We start from the raw sequence: 12,702 nt of genomic DNA, 5'->3' as shown, positions 1-12,702 counted from the left end.
AAGCCTGATTCTTGACTTCTTCTCTGAGTTATGGAATAAACCACCTCAACTGCCATTGATCCAAATCCTTTCTCAAACTTAAGTGTGTCACAGTTCCCTAAGGGTCTCAAGAGGACCCCAGACAGTGCTCACACCCAAGTTATATAACCAGAATATAGATGAGTGTAGTGTGGGAATGCCAGCCCTTATGTGTCCAAGTTCAGAGGGAGCTCATGGGCCCCAAGGTAAGGCTTACACAAAGGGGCAGAACTTAAGTTCTAAGAAGATAGTGAAAGTATATGAACATAGTTTCAAAACTGAAGTGATAGGGAGGCAGTAATCAATAACACATAGAGTTAATAACTTCTTACAAATGGGGGTCAAGGGTTGGGAATCCATTGCAAGGAGCCTATATACTTATGCATGGGTTAACTTTGGGCATGCACAACAATGAGAAGTGCTGACATGCCTGTAAACTAATCAGAACATACAACATATAAGAAAAATATGAAGGTTATGATCCTAGGGGAATCAGGTTTGGATCATACACAACAATGTCCAATGTTGTCATGCCCCAAACCAACCACAACACATTGGGGTAGGGGTTTAAGATTCACAAGTCATGATACATTAATTTTGAACAGGAAAAGGGGAAATTACAACATGCTTAATAATGGTACTGAGTTAAATACAAACAGTAGACAAACAAGGATGCAAGAAATAGTAAATAAGTATGTTGTTGTTGGTGCAGAAGCTTAATTAGAACATACCAGTAAGAAATGCGAATGTAGAGAAAAATAAGCAAGTTTCCCACAGCCTAGCCTTGGCTTTCAACCGGCTAAGTAAGGCAGTAATACAAGTAGTAATAGAGAAAAGAGAGAGATTTGGTGGGGTGTGTGTCTGAACTCAAGTGATTTATGCCTTGTGTTCGTGTGTTTGAAAGAAAAGAAGTGCAGGGTATTTATAGCTTTCTGAAAACGAGTAAGAGAGAAGTAATAAGCTGCAAACATGGAAACAATCACAATTCAGAATCAATTATACAAGTGATTGCCTTTAATTGAGGGATCACTTGTTTAACGGGCAGTGACAGGTTCAAAATAAGGAAAGAAATCAATTTGTAAGCAGGCTGACATTTGCCGTAAAAGAAGTAGTAAAATATTAAGTAAGCAATCGAGTCTAGGTACAGAAATATTCCAATTTCGGAAAGGATTTAGTAAGGCAAAACAGGAAAAGAAATCAATTAATCTTAACAGGCGAGTGAAATCAGAATTTCACAAAGAAAAAGTTTGAAATCAGTCACAAGTTTGGAGATCAATCAAGAAGGAAACTCAGCATATATATAGAGTGCACAAACACTATACATGCGAGGCCAAGCCTATTGGCAAAAGGAAATAGCATGCAATAGTAGCACAAAATCCAGTAGATGGCAACATTCGAAGCATGATAGTCCATTAGGTCAAGTCACATTGAATCAGTAATGAAGAAAACATAGAATATCAAAAGCATGCGAAGATCTCACAGTAGCAGGTAAGGAAAACCTTTTTAAAAAAAATTAGGGCTTCGAGCATAATCGAGTTTTATAGAAGATAGAAACCCAGAATCAGAAAAATCACATAAAGGGATAAGAGGTCTCAAAATAAAGAACTCCAAATCGAGTCAAGTACTTAAACGAACAGTCTCAGACCCAAAGCCATAGGATTTTCAACAATAGAATAGTTTCAAATTAGATAAACAAACAAATTGGACAAAACTCAAGCAAATAAGCATTCGTCTAATAAACAATCAAAAGAAATTAGGGCTTTTAACATGCAAACTTAGGCAGAAGAACGATATGAGCAAACATAGCAAAACATGTCAAAAAAAAATCGGAGAAACGTTTTGAAATAACTCAACAAGAAAACCCTAATCGGAAAAGATAAAGAGTTTTGAAAGCAGAGTTTTAAAGAAACTTTGAGAAAAACGCTTAGAAGTTCAAAGCAAACATAGATCTGAAGCAGATCTAAAAAAAGTCGAAAGAACCTTAGAGATTAGGGTTTCAGAAGAACCCCAAGTGATGACAAAGGCCTTGAAAACCATTGATCTAAGCAGAAAAGTCAAAAGTCTGACTCGAATAGCCATGGATGGCCGGAGAAAGGTCAGAGACGATCGGAGAATAGTCATTGAGCAAAAACCGGACAAAAACTCCTTCAGGATCTGGTCATGAGATCACAGAAACGAACACGTAGAAGCCATGAGAGGATGATAAAGGTCACCGATGACCTTGGAAGGCCATGGATTAGGGCGGATTAGGGTGGCGGCGGCTAGGGTTTGAGGGTGTTGTAGAGAGGATTTGAGAGAGGAGGGGGATTCAGAGGTGGCGTATGGTGGAAAATGGTAGGGTTTAGGGTGGTCGTTTGGGATTAATTAAGGTAAGTGGGTCTGGTGGCTGTTGATCATTTTGATCGACGGCCTGGATTGAATGGGTAAGTAGGGAAGTTTAAAGAATAGGGTTTGGGTCAGTTCAGATTGTAATTGGGTTGGTATAATTGGGTTCAATTGGGGTTCAAATCAGGCTATAATTGAAATAAAATAGGGCTAACATTTAAATAGCCAATTTTCCTATTTGATTTATAAAAAAAAAATAGTTTCTGTAAATATATTAAAGGTACTAAAATGATTTATGGTATATAATTATCAAATTAAAAATACTGGACTTAATTTTTATAGATATAAACTCAATTAAATCTAAAAGAGGCTAAAATGCAATTATATGCAATTTAGCCTTAAAAATACTAAATCAATTATAAAAAATATGCAAAAAATATATTAGCTATATTTTAGTATAAATATGAGAATCCAATAAATAAATCACCAAAAAATGATAATTCTAAAAATATTATTGGGTTTGTTTATGTGTAAAATAGGGGAATAAGTTGGTTTTAAAATCTTTAAAAATTACGAAAAATAATAACACAATTGGACATACTTATATATGTCTACACATGCTGTTTTGAAAGTATTTTGCATATAAAAAATATACAGAAAAAATTGGGTATCAACAACTGGTACCAGAAATACTCAACCATCTCAGGGTGCAAGTGGATCTGGAATTGCTGCTACCAGAAATACTCAACCATCAGTTGTTGCAAGTGCATCTGTAAGTATTTATTTTTTACTTTAGTTAATATGTATTAGGACCATCATTTTATATTATTAGATAGTACTTTATCCTATATCAGGATACTGGAAGTATGAGATCAAGGACTTCTGAGGATATTCTATCTAGTGTTAGAGGAAGGCCAAGAACTCTGAACTTTGAGGAAGACCAAGAACTGCTAGATTTGGTATCTTGTTTAGTGACTCAGGGACAGTGATAGAAAGGGTAAGTGATTTGGATTTGGAGTTTTATTTAGATATTAGTAGTTTGGGTGCTAATATGACTTTCTATACAGTGTGGATCAAAATATAGGGTATATTATGCTCTTACAAAAATAGTAAATGCTGGGAATACCAATATTGATCTTGAATACAGTGCACCTCGACTAATATGGCAAAGGAAGAAATGCTATAGCACAAAGGCAACTTCAACAATAGTTGAGGAGAAGACAAACTCAAGTAAGCCTTAGCCACTCTCAAGTCTATTCCTCATCTCAACCAAGCTAGTCTCCGTGTCCCGGCTTGAGCCAATCTCAGCAAAACATCAACCACTCTCAACCATAATGATCTGCTGAATGTTTGTTTTTGTGATAACTTATAGAACTTAATTTGTAGGTTAACTATGGATGTTTAAGTATGGATTTTATTTTGGCACGATGTTTAAACTGTTTCTACTATTAGATAACTTCCAGTAGCTTATTTTGTCAACCAAGAAGGCTGATCGAACTTGGTTGTTTATATATGTCTGCTTGTTTATGTCAAACATTGCTTTCCATTCCAAAAAAAATCATCATACATTTTGTTATTTTCATTTTAAATAGGGTTATGAAGAAAATCACAATGATTAGTACTTACTAGACTAAGAAAAAAATTACAATGATTAGTGTTAATACAACAACTGAAGTTACAATGATCATCACCCTCTTCCTATGTTGTAGTCTCTCTCTCTCTCATTCTTGATAACAGTCCCAAAATTATTTGTTTGAAGTGATCTGGAAGATGTGTGTCAAACCACACAAAAAAATTACAAGAATTATTTCGACTATAATTTGCACACCCATAAGACCTTCTTCCTGGATTTGTTGGCTTCCAATTGATGCAAAACCTAGATTTAACTCCACAATGATAAAATATAGGACTTTGCATCATTTTCATAGTCTAAAAAACAAAACAAAAAATTAAATGGAAATTCAGATTTTAGAAAAGTGGAGGAATGAAGCTTCAGATTCTATATAATGGAGTAATAATGTATTTTACAAGGAATGAATAATAACCCACTTAAATACAACCCATTTTGGACCGCTGGGCATTGGGAAGAGCGCTTTCACGCTCCTTTGCGTCGTGTTCCTCACGTGGCAGGCTGATTAGGACCAACTGACGCTACATGGGCATGGTCAATGGTCAAATGTGTTATTAATTAATAAAATAATGAGTTCGAGTGTTCATATAGGAAAGTTTAAAGTTCATGTATCGACTTTCAAATGCCCTACAAGTTCAAATGGTCAGGAAGCCATTCCGCTTAAAATAAATAGCCATTGCACTGAAACAAGAAATTTAAATTACAAATTAAGGTAAAATATGTGCAATATATATTATGGAGCACTTTAAGTGGTTTAAACTTATGCATTCATTTGAACTCAACAACAGCTCAAACACTACATACATAATAGAAATTTATTAAACAAGTATAAACAATAAATTTCGAATTCAATAAATTAAATAACTATAATAAAATTCTTAATTCAAATTCATAACGTTGAAATCTTGAATTCGTCACAATATATCATAATACCTGAAAATATATAGATGAGAGTGGCTTGTGTGGTGGACAAGATGAGGGAAGCGAGATGAGATGGTTTAGGCATGCAAAAAGAAGATGCATATATACCCTAGTGAGGAGGTGTGAGAGGTTGGCGATAGCGGGTCCAAGGAGAGATAGAGATAGTCCGCAAAAATTATTGGGGAGAGGTGATCAGGCAGGACATGTCACATCTTCAGATCTCTGAGGACATGACCCTTGTGTCACGACCCGGATTTCACATCCTCGAGAGCTGTGATGGCGCCTACTGGTAAAAGCTAGGCAAGCCAAATTATACTAATTACTTAACCATTTCCAGTTTTAAACCATTATTAGTGATGAGTAGATATCATGCAAATAGCAAAAATAATTAAGTGGAAGACAAAATCTGACAATTTATCTTAATACAAAACTGCGGAAGTCTAAAATACAACTCTACCCAGAATTTGGTGTCACAGCTTCACAGAGGGTCTAAGAATACTACATACAAAGTCTGAAAGATAAAATAAACACTGTTTCTGAAATGAGTAAAGGAAACATGATAAAGGAAAAGATAGGAGGTGACGCCAAGGCCCCGCGGACGTCTGCAGGACTACCTTGTGTCGCCTGTGTGGGCTGAAGACAGCACCCTCACTGCGGTTCAAGCACTCCGGTATCAGTATCTGCATACAGTGCAGAGTGTAGTATCAGCACAACTGACCCCATGTGCTGGTAAGTGCCAAGCCTAACCTCCACGAAGTAGTGACGAGGCTAGGACCAGACTACCAAATAAACTTGTGCAATATAGCGTACAAAAATAATTGGAAGTAGATAACAATTATGGCGACGATAATCAACCAGTGATATAAATAGCAGGCAACAAGAACACCATAAATGTTTCTCAACAAATAATAGATACAAGTGCAATCAATTTATCAAGTCCTTCAAATATAAATCTTTCGCCTATAAATCCTTCAAGTAATAATCTCTAAGATAATATGTTTTTCAATGAATATATTTCAAATATATTTCCTTTAAATAAATATCTTTCAAATAAACATCTTTCGAATATAATTCTTTCGAGTAAAGGTCACCTTGTGACGCCTCATTCACTTAACATAGAGTACAACTTCCAACCCAATTAGGAAATCAACAAGAAAAGATGAAGTTATGTTTAGAAATTATTTGATAAAGAAGATACCCTTTTCAATTAAAGTACAATATCGAATGAATCATTACCTTTAATACGAGAAATCAATGAATCAAAACATAGTAGAAATTTCTTTTTTTTTTTAAAGTAAAGTACAACCTCAAACGATTTAAGGAAAATTTAATTGAGAAATCAATTGAGTTAAAAATGTAACAATTGTTGGAATTTGGAGTATTGAACATATATAAAAAAAAGTAAAAATAGAATATCAAGAGAATTATAAAGGAATCAAAATCCAACCACTAACAAGAATAAGGAAAACAAAGGTAGATTTCACTTTCTTTTCACGTCTTGTTGCAGACGTGCAACCCGATCCCATTTCCTGTATCTCGTGGCAGGCATGCCACCCGCTCCCATTTCATGTATCTCATGGTAGGCATACCACCCGCTCCCATTTTATTATATCTTGTGGTAGACGTACCACCCGCTCCCATTTCATTATATCTTGTGGTAGGCGTACCATCCGCTCCCATTTCATTATATCTTGTGGTAGGCGTATCACCCGCTCCCATTTCATTATATCTTGTGGTAGACGTACCACCCGCTCCCAGTTACAAGCCAACAATAACCATAAGGAATCCTGGCAAGGGAACAATGATATTTCAACAACATCCCCGCAAGGGAACAATACTATCAAAACAAACATCCCGACAAGGGAACACTAATATCAAACAAACATCCCGACGAGGGAACAATGGTGATAATAACATATGAAGCGCAATAAACCACAACGGAGTCATAACAATTATAATACAAGACTCACGGGCATACTTGACACCAACGTATAGATACTCGTCACCATGCCTATACGTCGTACTCCACAATTAACATGTAGCAAATATGACACAACTCCTAATCCCTCAAGCTAAGGTTAGACCAAACACTTACCTCACTTTGCAACCAATTCAAAATTCTAACAAGCCTTTAAGCATGTTTGGATGGGCTTAAAAGCGGGTCAAACCAGCTTTTAAGCCATTTTCAAATGTTGGGAGTGTTTGGGAAAAATGAAAACAGCTTTAAAAAAGTTAAAAATAGCTTAAAAAAATCCAAAAACCACAAGTTGGCTGATCCTAACTTCTCCGTTTCTGGATTAAAAGCCATCTTATGTTGACCAAAGAAATTACCTGCTTGTCCCTTATAACTTTTGCTAATCCCAAAACTACCCTCATAAAATAAATCTTAAAACATTGAACTACTCCCACTTTCTGTTCATCTTCTTTCCTCTGATTCTCCTTCATCTTCAGTTGTTCTATATTTTCGCTCAAGTTTTTAGTGGAAATCGATCCTTGTTGTAAGTTATTATTCTTTCCTTATTCATCTTGTTATATGCTTTTTTCTTTATATGCTTTTTCTTTGAGGTATGAGAATACCCAGATTATCCCAAACATGTTTTAAGCAGAGTCGTGAGCTCATACTAGTGAGTTTGGTGCTATTCTTTTTTATATGTGGCATCCAAACAGAAAACTTCTGTAATTGGAAATAAACGGATCTTTGAGTTAACAGAGACTTTTAATTTGGTGTCAGAAATATCCAATTCGTTTCTCTAGCAGCAGAATATTACGAGAACTAGACATAAATTAATTTGTATAGGAATCAATTTAGCATTAAAAACTTGTAATAATAAGCTTATTTTTAGTGTTATCAGCTTTAAGGATATTTTGGTCATTTTAAAAGAAAAAGTGCTTACCAGCACTTGTTTACCAAACACTTTAACAACTTTTTTTCTGCTTCAGCACTTTTATCCAAACACGTAACTGCTTATTTATAAAACAAGCTCCAGCACTTAAAAAGTGCTTTTAAGCACTTATGCTTAAAAGCCACTTTTTTAAGCCAATCCAAACGGGCTCTTTGTCTCGTGAATTCGTGCTTGAAATTCTCAAATCTAGTCATAAGCAATTCGATTCAGTCAATAAAAATTATAAATTAATTCCATATGAAATTCTACATTTTCCATTAAAAATTCGAAATTGCACTAAAATTCGCCCATGGGCCCACGTCTCAGAATCCGACGAAACTCACAAAATCCGACAACCCATTCAGCCACGAGTCCAACCATACCAAAATTACTAAATTCCGATATCGGATTGGCTTTCAAATCTTAAATTTTCATTTTTGAAAAATTTGGCTAAAAATCTGATTTTTCTTCCATAAATTCATGGATTCATGATGTAAATGCATATGGAATCATGAAATATAATCAATATAGGATAATGAACACTTACCCCAATGTTTCACGTGAAAATCACCCAAGAACCAAGCTCCAAAAATTCCAAAACGAAATGGCAAAGTGACTGATTTTTGTGATTAAATGTTTCTACCCATCCGTCACTAAAAGCTATTTTCGTCATTAAAAGTCTACTAGAAATAGTTTTACCAGCTCTTATTCAATTGATCATAACTTTCTGTACAAATGTCCAAATGTTGAACGGTTTAATGTTCTGAAAACTAGAATGCAAGGGCTACAATTTTTGTGTTTTGCACATTTTCAGATTACTTATAGATTTCGAGATATAAGCTTCAAAAATAGCCTCCTCGCATCAAATATTTCTGGAAAATTTCAAAACAACTTTACCATCCCTTATTTAATCGATCATAACTTTCTGTACAAATATCCAAATAATTAATGGTTTAGCCTAGAAACTAGGATGCAAGAGCTACAACTTTCATGTTTTGTAAATTTGCAGATTCCTTATGTATATTGAGATATAAGCTTCCGAAATAGGCTCCACGATTGCACAGTTGCTGTCCAAGACAACTTCCTGCAGCAGAAATTCCAGCAACCCTTTTTGTCTGATTTCCATTCCGTTAACCTTCCGAAATCTACCCGAGGCCTTCGGGACCTTAACCAATTATACCAACATGTCCCAAAATACAATACGAACTTAATCAAGGCTTCAAACCACGTCAAACAACACCGAAATTACGAATCGCGCATCGAATTGAATTATGAGTTTTCAAATCTTCCAACTTCTATATTTTTGTGCCGAAACATATCAAATCAATCCGGAATGACTTCAAATTTTTCACACAAGTCATAAATGACATAATGGAGTTGTTCCAATTTTCAGAATCAGATTCCGACCCCGGTATCAAAAAGTCAACTCTCGGTCAAACTTTTCCAAAAATCTTCTATTTTCCAACTTTCGCCAAAATGCGCCGAATTGTCCTACGGACTTCCAAATCCAAATCCAAACATGCTCCTAAGTCCAAAATCACCATATGATACTATTGGAATCATCAAAATTCCATTCCGGGGTCGTTTGCTCAAAAGTCAAATCTCCGTTCAAACTTAAGAAGTCTTTAGCCTTAGATTTCTAGATTCCGTTAAATGGCGATAATTTGATCTATGGACTTCCGAATTCAATTTCGGGCGTATGCCCAAGTCCCAAATCATTATACGGAACTACTGTAGTGGTCAAAATTTGGATCCGGGTTCGTTTGCCCAAAATTTTTACCGAAGTCAACTCAGTGTAGTTTTAAAGCTCTAATTCATAATTTAATCTATTTTTCATACAAAAACCTTTCGGAAAATTATACGGACTGTGCACGCAAGTCGAAGAATTATTGATAGCGCTTTTCAAGGTCTTAAAATACTGAGATAATTATTTAATTTAAAAATGACATTTTGGGTCATCACACCTTGATAGAAAGGTGTGGAGGTCGACGATTAGGGTAGTAGGTTAGTGAGTAGCCAGACATTTTTCTTTTTCAAACCTGTATTTTCCTAGTATTATTCTTGTATTTCTTAATCTTTAGATCTCCTTTACTACTCGTTGTTTCATTTGCTTCGATTCTATTATTTTTCTGGTTGCTGTTAGTGCTTCTCATTTTGTAGTTCTTGGTCATTACTTCTATGATTATGCTTTCCTTGAGTCGAAGGTTTACCTGAAATAATTTCTCTACTTTCACAAGGTAAAGGTCTGCAGGGGCGGAGCTAGCCTATCGAGTATGGGTTCGGCCGAACCCTGTCACTTGATCCATTTCATGTATTTGTCTTAAAAAATTCATTAACTATGTACAAATTATTAATTTAGAACCCAGTAACTTAAAAAGACTAAAAGCTTGAACCCACAAGCTTCAAATCCTAGCTTTGCCTCTGAAAGTCTACGTACATATTATCCTTCCCAGATTCCACTTATGAAAATACATTGAGTGTATTATTATTATTACTAGTTTTTGAACACGTGCTTTGCACGTGTATTCCATCAATTTTATATAATATATGTTAAAAAATAGTTCAAATTTACGCACATATATTTTAAAAACATTTGATTGAAATGTAAAGTAAAATCTAAGAGAGATGCAAGAAGTTAGCATTAATAAGGTTATTTGCTCTTTCCTAAATATGCATGTGTCATCTTTTTTTTTTTCCTTCTATTTTAATGTACATATCATGTAGTATAGAAACTTCAGCATCATAATTGCAATGTAATATTTTGTTTTTTAATTATTGAAAACAACTAAGATAGTAAAAATTCCGATGACTACAGTAAAACGAATATATTATTTAGAGCCAGTTTAAAATGAAGATGGATCTACAAATATATCCAAAACGAAAATGAATTTACAAATATTTGACACATCGTGTGCAAATGTGGTAAAATAACGATTATACTATTTCATATTCCATGGATACTCTATACAATCATAGAAGTTAAATTTATAGTGTTCTACGAGAGTGTTAAATGAAATTACTATCTAAAATATATTTAAGCCCATGGAAATGCTCCTAAAGAAAATTTGGAAGTTCACACCTTTTGTAGCACTTTAACACTTTGAAGTCCTTACAAGGCACATTTTTCAGCCTTTGTGATTTTCTGCTAAACAATTTTGTATTTCTTTCTCACTTAAAAATAAAAAATTGATGAAGAAATCGAAATCTTACAATATTCATTCAAACAAAATCTTAAATTTGGTAGTAAGTATTACTTACAAAATTGTATGTAATATTGTATTTTGAAAAATCTTAAGTTTTTATTATTTATACATAGATTTAGATGATAAAATATGAGTTGTATCGAAGTTTTCAAAATCAATATTACTTTAAAACACAAAAGCCTAAACATTATTATTATACATATAAAGACACTAAACTATAAATAGAGAACACTTTTTTAGCTACAAATTTGAAAGAGTAATTCCAAAAAGTCAATATATATAACATGTCTGCATTTTAGTAATTAATTTATGTAAGGAAAATGAATCTAATGACAGACAGTAACCTCAACTTCAATACCATCATCTTAACATTTTAGGAGGAAAGAGTGATTTTACTGTTGTGATTATGCGCCTGTGGCTTCTTAACCCCAAGCTTGTTGGTTGGCTTCGTTGCTGCATACAGGGGCGGATGCACGCTTCCTCACGCGGTGTCATGCGACACCGCTTTGTCAGAAAATTTTATTAAATATATGTATTAATACTGTACAGAAACGAATAAGTAAGAAAAGATGACACCACTTGACATAAATTGTGCCTTAGTGTGTTGGTTTTGTGCTTGATTTTGCTCTAAGAGGTCAAAAGTTCAAATAATGCTGCTTGGTGGGCCGGGCCTGAACCGGACCGGGCCCGTGGTCCTAACGGGCCTAACGGGCTTGGTGGGCCGGTCCTGGTGGTCCTGAGAAGCCCGTGACAGGCCGGTCTTCATATATTAGCCCACGAGCCCGGGACCGTTTTGCCCGGGACCGTCAGCCGGTCCTAGGCCGGTCCTGGCGGGCTTGGCGGGCCTAACGGGCCCAACGGCTATTTTTTTTTTTTAAAAAAATTGTTTTTAAAATTCTCCAACGGCCATATTTAAAATCTAGCCATTTGGGCTGACAATTTGACCATTTTTAAGTTTAGAAAATGGCCATTTGGCCCCCAAACTTTATATAATTACATTTTTTCCTATTTCTCAACATACCCCCTCATTCTTTCATTTTTATTCACCAATTCATCAATCTCTCTCAATCTCTCTACTACAATTACTTAATTTATTGTTGAAATTTCGTGAAAAATTGTGAAGTTGTTGAATTGAAGTTTCAAGTGTTCAACGATTTTCAATTTTTAAGAAGTTGTTCGGCAATCCGGTAAACTCGTTTCAACTTTTACGTTTTAAGAATATATTTTTGTGTGGTATAGTTTGCATAATTATAATTAATATGACATTTTTCTTTGAAAAAATGTTTGGTAAAGGAAAAGATAAAACCGGTGAAAGTAGTGGTCAACCAACTACCCTTCCCCCGGCTCCCCGACCTAGAAAAGATAAGCAAGTTGAAAGTAGTCGCCAACCTAGATACAATATATATACTACAAGAAAATATATAAGAGAATATATATACATAACATACAATATATACTACAAAAAAATATATAAGAGAATATATATACATAAGATACAATATATATACTACAAGAAAATATATAAGAGAATATATATACATAAGATACAATATATACTACAAAAAAATATATAAGAGAATATATATACATAACATACAATATATACTACAAGAAAATATATAAGTAATAAGTTATAATATATATACATAAGATACAATATATATACTACAAGACAATATATTATGCATGACAATTTAGTGTTTTACTATTGTTTTGTTATTTT

This window comes from Nicotiana sylvestris, chromosome 12 (genome assembly GCF_000393655.2).
Source record: "Nicotiana sylvestris chromosome 12, ASM39365v2, whole genome shotgun sequence".
In the NCBI taxonomy this organism is placed as follows: domain Eukaryota; kingdom Viridiplantae; phylum Streptophyta; class Magnoliopsida; order Solanales; family Solanaceae; genus Nicotiana; species Nicotiana sylvestris.
Note: the sequence above shows the minus strand (reverse complement) of the source record.